Raw genomic sequence first — 18,960 nt, 5'->3', positions numbered from 1 at the left:
TTCTTCTTCTTCTTCCTACAAAAGAGAAAGAGAGAATCAACATACAGAAGAGTTCTTTGAAAAACCATTTTTTTTCTCTCCTCTCAATCTCCCTTCCCTCACCAAAATAGTCAAAGCCCACTTCTCTTGGGTTCTCACCTGAGAATATTGAGGTTGCGTTCGTGCTAGTATCCGATTGGATATCAAGGTTTCTAATTGAATAAGCATTCTTCAAAAGGTAAGAGTTTTCCAACCCAATTTAATTTTCTACAATTTCGTTATTAACATGTTGTAATTATTTGTTGTTAAAAGCATAATTGTTTTCTATCCCTATAAAATTATGATTTCTGTAAAAATGAGATTTTGGACAATCCACTTCCGCTCAAGGATCTCCTCTTCTAGGATCCTTCAATTGGGACCAGAGCCTTTAGGTTTTGATCCCAAATTCTCATTTTTATGAATTTAATTTTATAGTCAATGATGGGTATTTGCATTCTGTAAATTCATGTGATGAGTTTTATGTTGAATGGTTTACATTAATGGATGTTTATGGGATTGGACATTTAGATTTATCGCTTTTGTTTTACAAATTTGGTGTTGTAAAGGCGCGTGTTTTGGGGCGTAAACTTGCGATCGAGTCTTTATTTGTTGTCCTTTGGTCGTTCGTGGTAGTTCCTGGCCAGATACTGGAGAAACCGAGGCAAAAAACGGTGTGAGTTTCGAAGAAGTTCGAAAGTGTACAATAGCGCCGTGACACCTAAAGGAACTCTTAAACAAAAGAACCAATGAGCGGAAGCAAGGTCGTTCCAAACCCATTGTGCAAGAACAACTCATTTACAATCAAACTAAGATAGTTGTGCATCATCGAGTAAATTACAGCATGCTTAGGTTAAAAACAAAAGAAATCGAGTGACATACCTTTGAAGAACCATTCTTCGAGTATTCCCTCGATCAACACCAATCCAACGTCCAAGCAAACTCGATGAAGTGCATGAACACAATGAACAACTAGTGAATAACACGAACTATTAGATCCTCAAACACAGTCGAGTAAGACTCGATCCTTGACCCTCGAACAGCAAACTCAACACCACCACTTGGTTACCTTGGTATTCTCGGTGTGAGAATCCAGAAGGTGTAGGCTCTGTATGGATTTGGTTGAGGGAAGGAGGAATTGAACGATCGTTTAAACGATCGAGTAAGTGGGAGAATGAGAAATTCTATCGTATAGATTTGGTACTCGATCGTTGGGTAATGAGGAACTATCATCTACTAAACTCGATGCCTCGATGTTTGATCATTCACTCTCTCAAAGGCTATCGTATAACTATTTTCTTCACCATATCGAAATGAGTTTCCTTCTAAAAAAAATGAAAATGTTTTTTCATTTTTATCCATCAGTTATCCAAACTGATTAAAAAACTTCCCACTCTAAACGGTTAAAGGAGAAAAATTAACCACCAACAATTATCCATATACTACAGACCATTTAAGTTATCACTTAAGGCACGATCCACTTGTATGTCTCCACATACATACTTAAGTTACAACGATAACTAGGGATCTTAGTTTATTGGTTTATGGTTAATGCAACTAAAATATCTCATATTTCATAGACTGATGTGAATAAAATATCTCATATTATAAATCACAAATCGTTTGTTCATACAAATGTTTACAAACTACAAGACCCAACGAGATTTAGAGCATCAACCCCAACAATCTCCCATTTATCCTAAAGCTAGTGGGGTGTGCAAGATAATCACATTACAAGTACACGAAACAATAAACTAGGCCATTAAGGCCCAGTACGAAATCTCCCACTTGCCCTAGTCCAGTCACGGTCGGTCCCGTAGACCCATGCTCTGCAGGTGATCCTAAAAAACTGTAGCCGTGAAAGCCTTTGTAAATGGATCAGCAACATTGTGCTCCGAAGCTATCTTCGTGACTATCACATCCCTTTGATGCACAATCTCGTGGATGAGATGGTATTTCTGCTCTATATGCTTGTCGCGTTTGTGACTCCTAGGCTCCTTGGAATTCGCCACAACACCACTATTATCACAATAAAGGGTGATGGGCCTAGACATGTCTGGAACAACTTCCAGATCATTAAGAAACTTCCTGAGTTAAACGGCCTCTTTAGTAGCTTCACAAGCCGCTACATATTTGGCCTTCATCATGGAGTCAGCGATGCACCCGTGCTTAGTGCTTCGCCATACTACAGCTCCTCTGTTAAGAATGAACACTGATCTTGAAGTGGATTTTTTATAATCTTTATCAGTCTAAAAATAGAGTCCGTGTACCCAGTAAGGATCAAATCCTTAGAACCATACATAAACATGTAATCCCTCGTTCTCCGAAGATACTTGAGGATGTTCTTGACGGCTGTCCAGTGACCCTGTCATGTACATAACATCGCGTACATCAAACTGCCAAGGGAAGATGCATAGGAGACCCGTCTCATTTCCTCAATCTCTTGAGGTGTCTTAGGACACTATTCTTTAGACAAAGTAACTCCATGCAGAAAAGGCAAAAGGCCTCTTTTGGAGTTCTTCATCGAGTACTTGATCAACATCTTGTCAATGTACGATGCCTGAGACAGTGCTAGCACTTTGTTCTTTCGATCCCGAAAAATCTGAATCCCAAGAATAAACTGAGCCTCTCCCAAATATTTCATTTGGAATTGGGTCGCCAGCCAGTTCTTAACTGAAATCAGTAAACCTATGTCATTCCCATTGAGTAGGATATCATCTACATATAACACTAGGAAAACTACTGAACTATTGACCTTATGTTCCAAGATCGAGATGCCTGTTTTAGTCCATAAATGGACTTATTTAGCTTGCAAGCCTTTTTCTCTTGACCTTGGGCTATGAACCCCTCGAGTTGCACCAAATAAAGGGTCTCCTCATGATTATCACTCAGAAAGGAAGTCTTGACATCCATTTGCCATATCTCATAGTCATAATATGAGGCTTCTTGTAAGACAATGGATCCTCAACCTCACCATCAGCTACCATAGCCAGGATTTCAGTTAAACCTATATAACGAACAGGTGGGTTCGCAACCCTCCCACTACATCGAGGTTCCCTAAACTATTGAGGTGGATTTGACCTACTACATGAACTCACATCAACAACTTTTGTTGATGTGGCAGACTCTTCAACAACTCTTATTGAAGTTTCAGTAGTTTCGATGGAAAGCTCACGCAATACGACTTTACTTCTCGGACTGTGCTCCTTTATATGATCCTCCTTAAGGAAGGTAGCATTTATCGATACAAACACTTTGTTTTCCTTAGGATCATAAAAGTAATTCGTGTCCCTTTGGGGTAGCTGATAACGGGCTGAAATACACGTTATTACAGTGTTAAGTTATAAAAAAATGTAGGTTTGCATTGATAAAAATATACAAGATTGCGTCCAAAAAGCATTAAGTTCATAATATTGTGGTCGCATGCGTCCAACGCATTAAGAGAACTAACTTGTGTATTTTTGTGCAGAATATGCATTGACGCAAGGTGGAAAATGCGATCCAAAGAAATCAACGGTCAAGCGCATCAAGAGATTTCATTACCACAAGGCGATGTAATCATATCACGCTATTCTAAAGCTAGTCCGTTACGAGCTAGTAGGGGGACCTTGCGGACCTACAGATCATGGGCTCCAAAGATCCGAGATTAATTGGCTAAACTCATTAGATCAGATTAATCTTCATTCGTTAAATAATGGGTCATTCCACTAAAGCCCATAGTTGCACTCCCCTCACTGTAGATATATTATGTTCACATGATTTAACCATAATCAGCAAGTCGACCCTTCACAGGTTGTTCGTAATAACGGCTGGGTCAAATATTTGTTTTACTCCCGAGATTATGTCTTATTCCTCAAGTCCTTACTGATCCTCTAATAAACAATTGGTTTGTGATCCAATCACCAAACCAAACTCTCTCAGCCCAGTGAGAGGGTGGGGCCCCTTGTTTAAGACCTGGATTCAATACTTGAGAGAACAACCTTTCTTCTATCCCTAAATCAGGTAGGTGTGAACTTCGTCTTGCACTCTATGTCCCCAGTTATCTATCTAGTCTTACCCCTGAAATGGGAGCCTTATTGAGCCGACACTATTGAGCCAACTCTCAACTATGCAAATCTAAGGGCAATCCCGAATAAACAGGAGTTCATAGTTAGCTCAAGATTAAGATCGAGTTACCTAGGTCATCTAGGTGAAATAGTCAGTCTTAAACAGTAAACAACGTTATAAAATAAGAGTGACTTATTTCTTAGTCCGGATCTTATGCAAACTCATGCCCCCACTCCTTATGACATAACATGTACGAATTAGGATCACATCATATGTAGCACTTTAAAACTCTTTGTAACAACTACAGAGTAGGTCGCATCCAATGGTGTTACCAGAATAAGGTACCCAAACTCATTCATGTACTATAGATCATTTTGATTATTTACTCGAACTCGATCCACTCTTATGTCTCCACATAAAGTTCAAGTACTCATACAATAGTCATGGGTCTTAATTTATTGGATTTAGACTGTCATACAATTTATGAGATCAATAATAAGTATATTGATAATCGAAAATTTTTATCATTTTACAAACTGCGAGTTTTTAGGACATAAAACCCAACAAAATGATCATGGAGAAACGCTACACACATTTGTAGACTCATCATCAAGCTCCTTGATCACGAATACTAGAACACAGCAACACAACAACCTCTAATGCTCGTCTAACGCTCTCAAATCAGATAAGTCCCTAAAAAGGTAGGCATGTTGAGTTGGCAATTTAGCCACTCTCACCCATACTAATCAAAGAATCACCCTCAAAAGCAGAAGTTCCCAAAACACTCAGAAACGAGGTCATGTCATCTATGTTCGTTTAGGTGAGATGTAAGTCTCTAGTATCAACGGCATTATATACAGAGTCTAGTCATCTCGTGGTCCGATCTTATACAAACTCTTTGTATAGGACACCTCCGCTCGCACGTCTTCACATGAATGGTTAGGATCTATCATCTGTAGTAGTTTACAACACTTGCAAACCTCTACAAAGCGAGCCGTATCTGTAGTGTCACCAGGATTAGGTATCCCACCTTAATCCTTATATTACAGACCTTTTTAGGTTATCACTTATGTCATGATCCACTTGTATATCACATATACATGCTTTAAGATAACCATGGAGCTTTGTTTATTGGATATGAGTAAATGCCCGAATGAAATAACAGTTATTTTATTCATAAAACAATGTGTATCATTACAAACAACGAGACTCTGGGAGAATTAGAACACCAATCCCAACACATCCAAGATTATCATTGTAACTTAAACATGTATGTGGAGACATACGAGTAGATCATGTTTAAGTGATAACCTAATTGGTCTGTAGTATATGGATAACCTTATCCTGGTGACATTACAAGATCCACTTTGTAGGTGTTACAATTGTTGTAAAGTGCTACAAATGATCTGATCCTGATCATTCATGTATTAGACATGCGAGCGGGGATATTCTATACAAAGGAGTTTATATAAAATCGGACCACAAAATTTTAAGTCTCATTATATAACACCGTTCATAATAGAGACTTACATTTCACCAGGATGACCATAGGTAACATGGTTTGAATCCTGAGTGAGTTGTAAACTACTAACTATGAGGGCGATTCTTTGATTTGTATGGGTGAGAGTGTCTAGATCGCCGACTCAACAAGCCTACCATTTAGGGGATTTTACTAGTTGGGGAGCTGGGAACACAGCTACACAAGATGGAATTCACTCTTTCTCCGAGGTAGGGGTAAGTAGATAAATTACTCCCTTAAGGGCTAATTCCAGGTCTTGAACAATGTGGGCACACCCTTCCTTGTTTGAGAGAGGTTTAGTCATAGTAGGACTATGATATATTGTTCATTAGAGGGATCAATGGTACTCAAAGAGTTAGATGTAACTACAGGGGAAAAATGGTAATTTAGCCTAGATGTACTTACGAGCAATTTGTGAAGGGTATCGTACTGTTGATTATCACACCCCCTCCTGAGCCTTATTACCCAAACTGAAAGAGGATATGAAGACATCCAACACCACCCTTTTGTGATATCAACTGCTTGACTTCATCAGTCTAAAAGCTAGGTTATTATAACTTATTAATGATTAAAGATAATTAAGCATACTATTTTATCTACTTTAACCTAACTATCCTAATGACTTCCAATTAACATGATTTGAGTCCCGTCCTGTGAGATAAAATTTAATTCAGACCTCAGGTGGCTTTCCCAAACGATCTGCTTCATGGGGAGGGGAAAAAAATAAAATATGGAAAATGTGAGCTATAGGCCCAGTGAGTGGTGCCTTTATAAGAAATCAAACTTGACTTTAGAAATTCAATTTTATGGAATACAATTCCAGAAACAAACATGAATCACATAATATAGAATGTAACCTCCCCAACATGTTAGCTAGATATCCCTGGCATGATCATGTAATCCCAACCCCGGGTATTCTCCGCGAATAACCCGCAATGACCGACGTGGAACCAATCTCAGCACCCTATAACCCGCCGAATGTGCACATGTCGACATTTCCTGTTAGACATGTTGGGTACGTTGAAAATTCTAGTCAGATACCCTGGCAATCCCAGCCAAGCATCCACAAAGCATGCTAACAATATCCTGGGTACAAATCTAGTTCCCAATACAATGACACATGCATTATGATCAAACAAAACATGTTTCCCAATCATGCCAATATTTCAAATAATCATACATATATATATAGAAATCAATCATACAAATAGTAGAATAACCACTCACAGATCCTCCCGTTCTGTTCATTGAGAATTCTTTTAGGCAGATCCTTGCCCCGTTCTTTGGATTCTTCCTTTTTCCAAGAATTTCAAGTTAATCCATTATTTCTTCAATAATTTAATCTATTCACAAATAACCTTAAAAATCATAACAATCAACTTACCCACTTAAAATAACCCAAAAATAGGATGAGTTATTCCAAAATAGCTCCTTAGAGGTTATTTTCACAAATTGGGAGACACTGCCCAGCAGGTGGTTGTGGTTGTGCGTGTAGGTGGGTAGAGAGACACGTTGGGCAGTCATTCTTGCACAGGTAGCACTGGACGTCTGGGCGTGCACCTGGCTGATCGCGTGTGTAATGTAGCATGCACAGGCGTGCGCTTGTGTTGGTGTGCGTCCTTCCGAATATGCGTCTAGCAGGGCGAGCGTGCCTGGTTGGTGGGAACACATAAAAAGGTTGTTGGGCGACAACCTATGTGTTCAGCTAGACCACTTCGCCACTAACTCAAGTTCCAAACGCAGCGGTGATGCTTGTATTTAAGAAATGGAAATATGGATGATATGCGTTGATGGAATTTCGTTGTGCACTCAAGTTTCCTCAGCAGAATCCAAGTGTAAATTCCTCTGAGTTTCCTGGTAAGTCCAGGGTCGAACACAGGGACTTGTGAAAATAGATTGCGTTGGTAATTTTTATAAAGACTTTAAGGTAACCGGATAAATAAATAAAGTGTTGGGTTTGTTGTTTGTGTTAATGAAAAATAAATAACAAATTCAGCGGAGTTTGAAAAGAGTTGGTAAACGGGAGATGCGGTGAACGGGTTGAGAAGGGTTTTGGCTAACACTCCCTAGAATGCGTTCAAGCTTTGCAATCATGCAACATGCATACAATAGTAAACCATCTCTCGATGTGAATGCTACGGCTTCTAATACTAGAACACATGCGATATATGCGATAAGTCTATAAGACCTACACATAGCCTCTATTCTTATTTATGCGATGACAGAATAGTACACACACAAATAAGGCAACCAAATAATATTATTCCTATCTCTAGGATGCATGCGATGCAAGTTGACAAATAGAGCTTATCTCTAAGTCCCTATCTCTTGTTTATGCAAGTCTAATCTTGCTCTTTCAAGTATAGATCCTAACCTAGCTCTCTCGAGACATTAGGTTCTTTCTTTAGACTCTCTCTTGAGTAACTCTAAAGGGTATTTTGCACAACATAAAACAAGACAATCGCAAGCAATGAACTTCCTAGGTCATGTTAGCTTAGTTCTTTTCAACCCATTCGACTAGTTTAGCTACTTATGCATATTAAGAGAGTGAACAGATGTAGAAATAGAACTTCCATTGTATAAATATGAAGATGAAGTACAGAATAATAATTCAAGTATAAAATAAAGAGCCTGGTAGCAATTTCTTGCTCCCAGGTGTTACACTGTTTCTACTCGTGCTTAAAATATAATCTCGCTCTCGCAAGAGTCGGCCCGCTCTCTGCTCCTACGCCCCAAAGTTCTCTCTCAAGTTGCCCTGAGCGATCTCTGGCGCCACCATTCTTCTCTTGCTCTACCTTAAAACGAAAAGGAAAACTATGGACAGCAGCGTGAACTTGTGGAACAAAAGATTGTAAAAACGGTGAACCCCTTTTCTGAAGAATGCCCTTGGTATTTATAGAGTATCCATGGTGAAAGGCGGCTTCTCTCTCTTGGTTGTACAAATGGGACAACTTTAATTCCTAACTGATGCGCCAAATAATTTTCATCGATAAATCTGAATGTACTTTGTGACCGTTATTGACTATCAACTTAATTTGGATTCGACTGTCATCAGCTTTCTGTCCCATCATGCTTAATTGGCCTTTCACCCAGATGCGCCCACCATGTTGTGTTGACCAAGTTTCGACAATCCTTCTTGGGCGAATGTTTGCGAGCACGATCAACGCAAAGCCTTGCGGTGAAGTTGCGCTCGACCAATGATTCCTATGATCGCAATTCTTGCATTGTATTAACGCATATTCTGCACAAAAATACAAAAATGAACTGTTATAATGCGCTGAACGCATGCGACCGCAATATTACGAAATTGATGCTTAATGGACACAAAATAACATATTTCATCAACGTAATCCAACATTGTTTAAGAACTTAGCACTATGATAACGTGCATTTCTGCCTGTTATCACACCCCCAAATTTAAACAATGCTTGTCCTCAAGCATAAGCTAAAGATTCCTTTAGCAAGTCAACCGCAATGTTCTTCTCCTAGATTTCTCAAGAATACTTCGTCCAAATCCTATATACTAGAATTTCCTTAAGTCTTATTCAAGTTTTTTCTTAAAATATTTCTAAGACCTAGAGATTGCAAGCTTAACTTTCAAAAGGACTTTACTAAATTCCGGAATATCGCATGATTTATTTCAAAAAAAAAAAAAAATTCTACCGGGGCGACAAATGATTTTATCCTTGCATAAAAATTTTCTTCATTGATATTTTTTTCTGACCTTACGCTGATCCAAGTGTCTTGCCTTCATTTTGGCTTGCTCCCACGAGTGTAATGCAGACATCCAACTACGAGCAATGCACTCTTTCTCAGACTAAACTCATACCTTTTTGGCAGTGGAGTTGCGGTCATTTATTTATGCATTGATCCTGGTGACTTACTCTCATTTTGGCTTGCCCCCACGTGTGTCATGCGGAGATCCAACTACGAGTAAGTGCCTTTCACAACTTAACTCTTATCAACATGGGTTTCCCATTGCGTTGATAATGGAGTTGTTATTCTCAAAATATTTTTTTTTTCAAAAATAACAAGGTCAAAAACAAATACCTCACTCCCAAATTTAAAATCCGGCAATGTCCTCATTGCCAAAAGATTAAAATAAGTCATGCGATGGTCATAGAATGCATTGTAAAGAGAGTTTAAAAGAAAGCTAGCAAACCCCTAACTTCTAGAAATATTTCATGAGGTGACTATCTTAAGACTAAGTTGACTCTAGTATATATGAAAGACATAGAAGCATATTTTTCATCATTGAAATCATACTTGGCAAAGAGACAAAATGCAGTAAACTACTAAATTTATCTACGTCAAATGATTGCGGTGATAGAAGAGGATGCGGTGATAAAATGTTGAAAACTAAAATGCAATGAGCGCAAAATTTGAAATAAAGATAAGGAAGAATACACCCTCCAATTTGCGCTGTCGCCTGCATTGTGTATTGACGCATCCATCTTTGCGGTGATCTATCTTCTGTGGGTTGCGGTGATGGAGTAAGATAAGTGATTCTTCGCGTACTATCTCCGCAATCCAGTGCCTCGATCATTGCAGGAAAAACAAAGAGAGGGTCAAATTATTTTAAACAAAATAAAATTCGTTATCGCAATTTTTTTTTTAGAAATAAAGATAGTGATAGTAGAATAAGGATAGATCAGGATTGAAAAGATATAGTAAAAATTTCGAGTAGTGGAGAAGAATTGAAGAGTTGATGCTTCCCAAAACTTAAGTCCCTGATAGATTGCAATCATTTGATAACACAGGGACCACCTACTTCCTTCCTTATTCAAAGTTCGTTAATTCCACGGAGTCGATTTGGCGATGCCAGCCTTCTCCATATTATGCCTTTACTCGCTGCCCATTGACTTTGAATATGTTGGTTCCATCATCATTTGATAATTCAACTGCACCATGCGAGAATACTTGTCTAATTATGAACGGTTTGGACCAACGTGACTTTAGTTTTCCTAGGAAGAGTCACAGATGGGTTGAGAAGGGTTTCGGCTAACATTCCCTATAATGCGTTCATGCTTTGCGATCATGCAGCATGCATACAATAGTAAACCATTTCTCGATGTGAATGCTACAGCTTCTAATACTAGAACGCATGCGATATATGCGATAATTCTATAGGACCTACACCTAAACCTCTATTCTTATTTATGCGATGACAGGATAGTACACATACAAATAAGGCGACCACATAATATCATTCCTATCTCTAGGATGTATGCGATGCAAGTTGACAAACAGAGCTTATCTCTAAGCCCCTATCTCTTGTTTATGCAAGTCTAATCTTGCTCCTTCGAGTCCAGATTCTAACCCAGCTCTCTCGAGACATTAGGTTCTTTCTTTAGACTCTCTCTCAAGCAACTCTAAAGGGTATTTTGCACAACATAAAAAAAGACAATCGCAAGCAATGAACTTCCTAGGTCATGTTAGCTTAGTTCTTCTCAACCCATTCGACTAGTTTAGCTGCTCATGCATATTAAGAGAGTGAACAGATATAGAAATAGAACTTCTATTGTATAAATATGAAGATGAAGTACAGAATAACAATGCAAATATAGAATAAAGAGTCTGATAGCAATTTCTTGCTCCCAGGTGTTACACTGTTTCTACTCGTGCTCAAAATATAATCTCGCTCTCGCGAGAGTCGGCCCGCTCTCTACTCCTATGCCCCAAGGTTCTCTCTCGAGTTTCCTTGAGCGATCTCCGGCACCACCACTCTTCTCTTGCTCCGCCTTAAAAGGAAAAGAAAAACTATTGACAGCGGCGTGAACTTGTGGAACAAAAGATTGTAAAAACGATGAACCCCTTTTCTGAAGAATGCCCTTGGTATTTATAGAGCATCCATGGTGAAAGGCGGCTTCTCTCTCTTGGTTGTACAGATGGGACGGCTTTAATTCCTGACTGATGCGCCGAATAATTGTCACCGATAAAGTTGAATGTACTTTGTGATCGTTATAGGTTGTCAACTTAATTTGGATTCGACTGTCATCAACTTTGTGTCCCATCACGCTTAATTGGCCTTTCACCTAGATGCGCCCACCATGTTGCACTGACCAAGTTGCGGCGATCCTTCTTGGTCGAATGTTTGCGAGCACGATCAACGCAAAGCCTTGCGGTGAAGTTGCGCTAGACCAATGATTCCTATGGTCGCAATTTTTGCATTGTGTTAACGCATATTTTGCACAAAAATACAAAAATCAACTGTTCTAATGCGCTGAACGCATGCGACTGCAATATTACGAAATTGATGCTTAATGGATGCAAAGTAACATATTTCATCAATGCAATCCAATATTGTTTAAGAACTTAGCACTATGATAACGTGCATTTCTGCCCGTTATCAAGTGGCAGCTCAGTAACCTTCACTATTATCCTCTTTGAGTATTTTCGCTTTGATTTCACTCAAATGGCCCGAGTGAGTTGTGAGAGTTCTTTGTCCCAAGCCTCCTATTTATAGGTATCCAAAGTCTCCCCCAGCTCGACACCTACTGCTTAGCTGCTTGACCAGTTGTGCTGTCTTCTTATCCAAAGTGTCTTCCTTTCCCTTAGCCAACACACAAGTCCCTCTTTGCATGCCTCTGATAACTTGTAGAAATACAAGTTATTTATGTTGTCTTATCTAGATATTGCGGCCGAAAGAGAAGGAATATACGTTGATTGTATGTAAATTAGCTCAGAAATACAATAATTATGAATTATCGCAATTACACCCACTAACATCGTCAAGATGGTAGAAGAGGATATTTTTACTCTGTTTTGCAGGAAACCAAGTCACCGCTTGTGATCAAGGTTCAACGAGAAACTAAACAACGCATCTTTGTCACATTGCGCCCGTCAATCAACAATGAAGAGATGATTAATGCAATGATGGCACAATGCGACAATCGATCCAAAGCTAAATTTCAACCGCATGCGGTAATAAAAATAACACCGCATGTGAGCAACCGATCGAAAGATGCAACTGAGCAACGCAAAGGCGGAGGATTGCAACACGTGTACAACTAACCGTTGTGCAGATTTGATGGTCTGATTGCATAACAGAAGGAATATTTATTCCTCCATCTCTGGAATTTCCATAACAAGAAGTGGAGTCCACAAGCCAAGAGTTAAAGCTTTTCACCTATAAATACCCCCATAGAATTCAGAGAAGATATACTTGATACGGGTACAATTGATACGAGGGCTAATTGCTGCTGGATTATTGAGAGAAAGGCTGAGCTGAGTACTGATCGGAAGAAATCTGGGAAGAAAAGAGACAAGTCCGAGAGGTAAGTCTCAATGCTATTCTGCCATATCCCCGCCGCGAAGCTCTATACTCAGATTCCTACTACCGATTGAGCAAGCCTGAGAGGGAAGCTCATCCTTCCGCATGATCCATCCACATTGGCAAGAAAATCTCCATCCAGATCGGCGCCAAGACGTTGGCATTTATTTGTATTTGTTTCTAACTCTATTCATCACTGTATTTCATCTTTTTAATCTCTTCATTCACAAATCATGTATCAGACGCTGAATAGAAATATTGAATGTCTCGATCGTTTTCATATCCCCTTCTCTGTCTATTTCCGTTCCTCCATTTATCGTTTTCTTCTTAAAGTCTTCTTAATCCCTTAGTAATTAATTTGGATTAAACAAGTAACTTAATCTGTGCTAAAGAAATAAAAATGTTTAGTTAAAGCATACTAGATGGCATCTTCACCTGTGAAAGCAGAAGTGAAGATGACATTCTGATCTATCGAGAGAAGGTTAGAAGAATGCGTTAACTAAAGCGAGTAGTACTTCCAGAGATGGAAGCAACCTTGCGTTCATTACGTTTGTCCCTGTTTCACCACAGAGATGTGAGAGCGTGACCGATCACCGAGAGGTGTACACCAAGGGAAAAGTGGAACAGTACTTATATCTTTAACGCAATTAAGAAACTTGCGATGTTTGTATTAATTATCTTTTCTGTTTCTGCTTCGTACATAAGACTTGTCACCGCATTACACGATCTTTGCATAATCTTCACAGCCAGCCTTGACCTCAGTATCTTATATCATGAAACCTGTATCTTGTATCATCTTAGATTAGTTTTACTTTATCGCAATTTATTGTATTATTGAAACTTTACCACTTTACTTTACTTTATCGCATGTTTATATTCTTGTATACAACAACTTATATTAATTGAAAACCCCTGGTCGCATATATCACAAGCATAACGCAATAACCTCAAACAGTCCCTGTGTTCGACCTTGGATCACACCGAAAAACTTGCAATGAAATTATACTTGGTTTCAACGCAAGGAAACTTGTGACAACGTACAGCATACTACAAGAACATTGTTAATTAACACATATCTAGATGTAGTATCACATGGATTTGTATTTTGCGTGCATCTATTGTGTGCCTAAGATAGAAACATCATAGCATCAATTTCTAAGTTACAGCCTCCTTGGCCGTCCACCTCAATTGCATGAGATCTTCGACTTCCCTAGTTCGCCACATGTTCGGACGAGCTGGTACTTCCGACTTGTTTTCCAATTTCTCCTTCATCAACGCATACACCACTTCACTTGGTTGCATGCTTGCTTAGCCACACGACTTTAGCCATTTATCAGCCTATAGCTCTCTTATCAACGCATCACTTATGCCATACTAACCCTCAAGGCATCGCAAGTCCTTTCTTGGCCATATACCTTTCTTCTCTCGCATGGCTTACCCTTGGCACATGCGCTTAACTAGGACTATGACCATCATAATTTTCCAATGCATACTGCTTTCCCCAGACTTGTCCTATGCGCCCACATGCCTTCGGATGTCCTTGGCACATAGTATATCACCAACGCATACCAACCCATGGGTCAAGCTAGGTCTCAACTCAACACCTCATGGTTTGTCTTAACATTGCCTAGCCTCTTACTAACTTCATGACTAACGCCCGTATGCCCTTGTTGCTTGCCAACACCCTTAATCTCTTGCTTAAGACCAACGCAATCTGACCTTGCAAGCCTTATGTACCGCGAGCCCCATCAATGCTTGAACACTTCACCATGCGTCCACCATGGCTTGACTCATCCTCTAGCTCATCGTGTAACTCTTATGCTCATCGCCTAGCTTATTGTCTAGTAATCTCTCGCTATCACTCATCATCTAGCTCTCTCACTGTCACTTATCGTCTAGCACTTATGCCCCATTGCATAGCCCCATCCTCTAGTGATCTCTCGCGTTCGCTCATCACCTGACGATCTCGTTGTTGTTCATCGCGTAGCGCTAAGCCCATCGTCTAATGCATCACGCCTATCGTCTAGCGCATCCGCTCATCGTGTACCGCCATCATCTAGCACTTACGTTTAGTGCTTGCGTCTATTGTCTAGCGTCCAAGCCCATCGTTTAGTGCTATCGTTTTGTGCTCATATTTATCATGCAGCGCCATCGCCTATTGTATAGCGCCATCACCTATCGTGTATTGCTATCGTCTAACGCATCGTTTAGGGCCGCATGTAGCTACACGATCCTCTGCGCGTGTAACACTTCAACGCACAACACCTATAATTGCATGCATTCTTGCTTGCGTCTATCCCATCTCTCGATGGTTTTCCTTGCTGCTTGCCCACGCACTTCTTGCCATCCCCACGCATGCATCCTCACAAGCTTAACGCATGGTTGTCCTTGGCTTCAACACCTAACCCCTCATAACCTCTACAAACTTGGCCATCTACATCAAGCGTACAACATACCTTTATGTCCGCCTAGTCATTTCTCATGCATCTATCATGGCCTTGGTTAGTCTCAATGGTTAGCCGCATGCTTCAATACTCAATCAAATTTTTATTACTTACCATTTTACTTAACCCAAACTTCAAATTTAGTCCTTAAGATTTACTTTTAAAATACTTAAGGCGTTCTCCTCTTCTTAACTTTCCTTCTAAGTTACTTAACCACTCAAGCTTTAACTCAAGTTACATAGATTAGGTTTGGGTTTTACACGGTTGGTGAATAATGTAATTAAAGAGTTTAATTAATTATTCATGTACTGTTGGAGCTTCAAGTTACAGGTCCATGAGGTCCCCTTGGTAGCTCTAAAGAATTTAGTTGAGAATCAATTTTTGGATTAATTTGAATTGTTCAAATTAATAGAGGGATTTAATTATATGATATAATTAAATTATTTCAATTATATGTAATATAAATGTCATGATGTATTTGATACATTAAAGCTTAATGGGAGGAAATAAATATTTGAATGAGATTCAAATATATTTTCTATGAATGAGATTCATAGTTGTTAAATTTAATATAAATATGATTTATATTAAATGTCATATAATAGAGAAAAGAAACTATAGTTTATATTGTATGTGATACAATATTAAAATTATAAGTTATATGTTATATTTGATATAACATATATATATATATATATAATACAATAAGTTAGTTATCATATTTATATTTATATTATTGTTATTATTTTAATAATAAGGAATGGAGTTACAACTCCCTTTCCCATCTTTTCTCTCCACCCACTTTAGTGGTGATGGTTATTCTTTTTGACAAAAAGAGAATAGAAAGAAAATTGTTTTCTTGTTGTTGTTGTTGTTGTTGAACGATTGACTGAGAAAGAAAAAGTACAAGATGTTTTGTGACTTTTGAGTTTTGTGTGAAAAAGTTCTCAATCTTCTTCCTCCACATTAAACTTTTCCCTCCTAACCAAAATAGTCAGAGACCACCACTCCTGGGTTCTCACTCTGAGAATACCAAGGATTCTATTGTGGTTGTGTCCAGATTTTTTATTTATCTTGAAGAAGGCCTTCAAGAAGTTGGTGATTCAGTTTGAGGGAAATTCGTGAAGAAAATGGTCTTCAAAGGTAAATTCTTGAAACCCTTTTTCTTGAATAGCATGCTGTAATTTAGTTTTAAATGCATATCTAGTTGTTTGTTTACTGTAAACTTTGTATTCCATAAATTATGGAATTTGGTTGATCTGCTTCTGCTCAAGGTTCTCTTATATGAGTTCCTTCAATTTCATGCATCATATTATAAATGTTATAATTTTAAGATGCATGATTTAATTTTATACCATGCCCATGCATCATATAGTATAAAAGTTATAATATATGCATGCATGCATTAATAGCATATCAATGCATCATTTATATTATAAATGTTATGATATATGGTTCAACGTATGTATGGATGTATGCTATTGTATGTTTCATTACTTTATTATATAAATGTTATATATATTAGTAATGAAATGAAATTGCATAAAGCATGACACTACCTGAGATAATTTATAAATGTTATAATTTACTAAAATATGTCAAAACATGCAATGTATGGTTTTAATTTATTTCATTTGTTTATAATTGTTATAACAAAATGAAATTTTAAATTAAAATCAATAATTAAGAGTTGCATGCAAACCTTAGGTTAAAAATCATCTTTTAAATTTTTTTTAAAACATGATTCACATAGACCTAAGATCACTTTTCTAATGAGATTAGAAAAGTTTAAGCTTTTAATCGGTTTAATAGGATTAAATTGATCTTAATTAAAATATTAAATATTGTAACAAATGTATCTTTAAGAGATCTTTTGTCTAAGGCTAGTTCTATCTAGGCTAGGGTATTTAAGCTGACAGAAACGTAACACCTTTACCTAGGAACTGACCTAGAAAGGTGAAGTAGATAGATTTGTTACAAGCATGCAAGTTTGATTAAAGTTTGTTAAAGAGTTTAATAGACCTTAATCAAAATTGTTTAAACTATCCAAAGGCAAGTGTTGTTTTTGGGCAAATTAAATAATCACTTAGATAAAATCAGTAGTTAAATTTTCCTAAGTTAATTAACCCTAGGTAAAACGCTCAGTGGGAGAAAATGGGGTATATAATACTTCATTTCATCATCTTCACGTTTCTCCTTAAAGTTCACAACGTGAGATCTATACTCGGCCTCGAGGCACCATGGGTGTCCCCTACAGGAGTCATTTGTATGATATATCAAGGTGAATGGAGAGAGTGTTTATAGTAAGTGGGAGCGGGACGTGTGACAACACATCCCTCGGTCTCTCTTATTAGTTTGAAGTAAAGTTTCATGCATGACCTTGTGGCACCTTAGTTGTCCCCCTAATGGATGGAATTTTTGCATGACGCTTTATTCAACATCCAGAAATAGATAGGGTTGCTTTAGTTTCATGTCCCAATCGATTTTTCCCTACGATTGACTCATTGGGGCAGAACTCTAGGATCTAAAATGAGGAGTTACAATAGAATTGTTAAGTGAATTTAACAAATTATGGACTGAACAATGGTGACTGATGGTTACAAGAACAAGGAGTTGTTCTGTCAATTAGTTGAGAATGTCAATTTAAGTGAAGGGGCACTTGATCACCCTCGGTGACTTTTGTCCTGTCTCACTGAAACATCATTGCAAAATAGATGTCACTAAGGGTACATTAGACTATTTTGCTAAAATTGATTGGTTGTCTTGTTGATTTAATGAAAATTGACTAATAATAAATAATTTGAATAGTTTCAGTAATCTTTTATCAATATTACTCCTGCTACCTTAAATCTACTCGCCGCTGACAAGTTAATGGGTGAAAGCTACACTTCATGGAAAAACACGATTAACACAATACTTATCATCGATGACCTTCGTTTTGTCTTTTTGGAGGACTGTTCTCCCATTCCATCTCCAAATGCTAACCTGCTCGTTCGAAATCTGTCCCTTCAGTTGTGTAACAAGGCATCCACAACTTGAAATGTTTGAGAAGCATATGAGCATTGGATGTGGGCAAATGAAAAGGCTCGAACATATATCTTGGCGAGTCTTACCAAATTCTTGGTCAAGAAGCATGAGCTCATGCTCACAGCCTGTGAGATCATAGAGTCCTCGAGGGGAATGTTCGGTCAACCGTCCGCACAGCTCAGAATGCTCTTAAACACATCTTTAATGCCCATATGCAAGAAGATGCATCTATTTGAGAACATGTTCTCAACATGATGGTCTACTTCAACGTGGCGGAGATGAATGGGTCCATCATCGAAAAGCCAGCTAGGTTAGCTTCATTTTGGAATCTTTACCTGAAAGTTTCCTACACTTCATGGCAATGTTATTTTGAACAAGATTGATTACAACCTAACTACCTTACTCAACGAGCTACAAACCTTCCAGTCCTTGATGAAAAACAAGGAACAGAAGGGTGAGGCAAATGTTGCTTCATCCTCTAAGAAGTTCTACAGAGGTTCAACCTCTGGGACAAAGTCTATACCTTCTTCCTCCGGTATCAAAAAGTGGAAGAAGAAGAAAGGTGGAAAGGGGAAAGTTAACCCACTAGTTGCTGCCCAAAAGGGTAAGAAAGCCAAGGCTGCAAAGGGAATCTG

Source organism: Benincasa hispida, chromosome 10 (genome assembly GCF_027475165.1).
Source record: "Benincasa hispida cultivar pf3 chromosome 10, pf3_genome.v1.1, whole genome shotgun sequence".
In the NCBI taxonomy this organism is placed as follows: Eukaryota; Viridiplantae; Streptophyta; class Magnoliopsida; order Cucurbitales; family Cucurbitaceae; genus Benincasa; species Benincasa hispida.
This window is presented reverse-complemented; position numbering follows the sequence as displayed.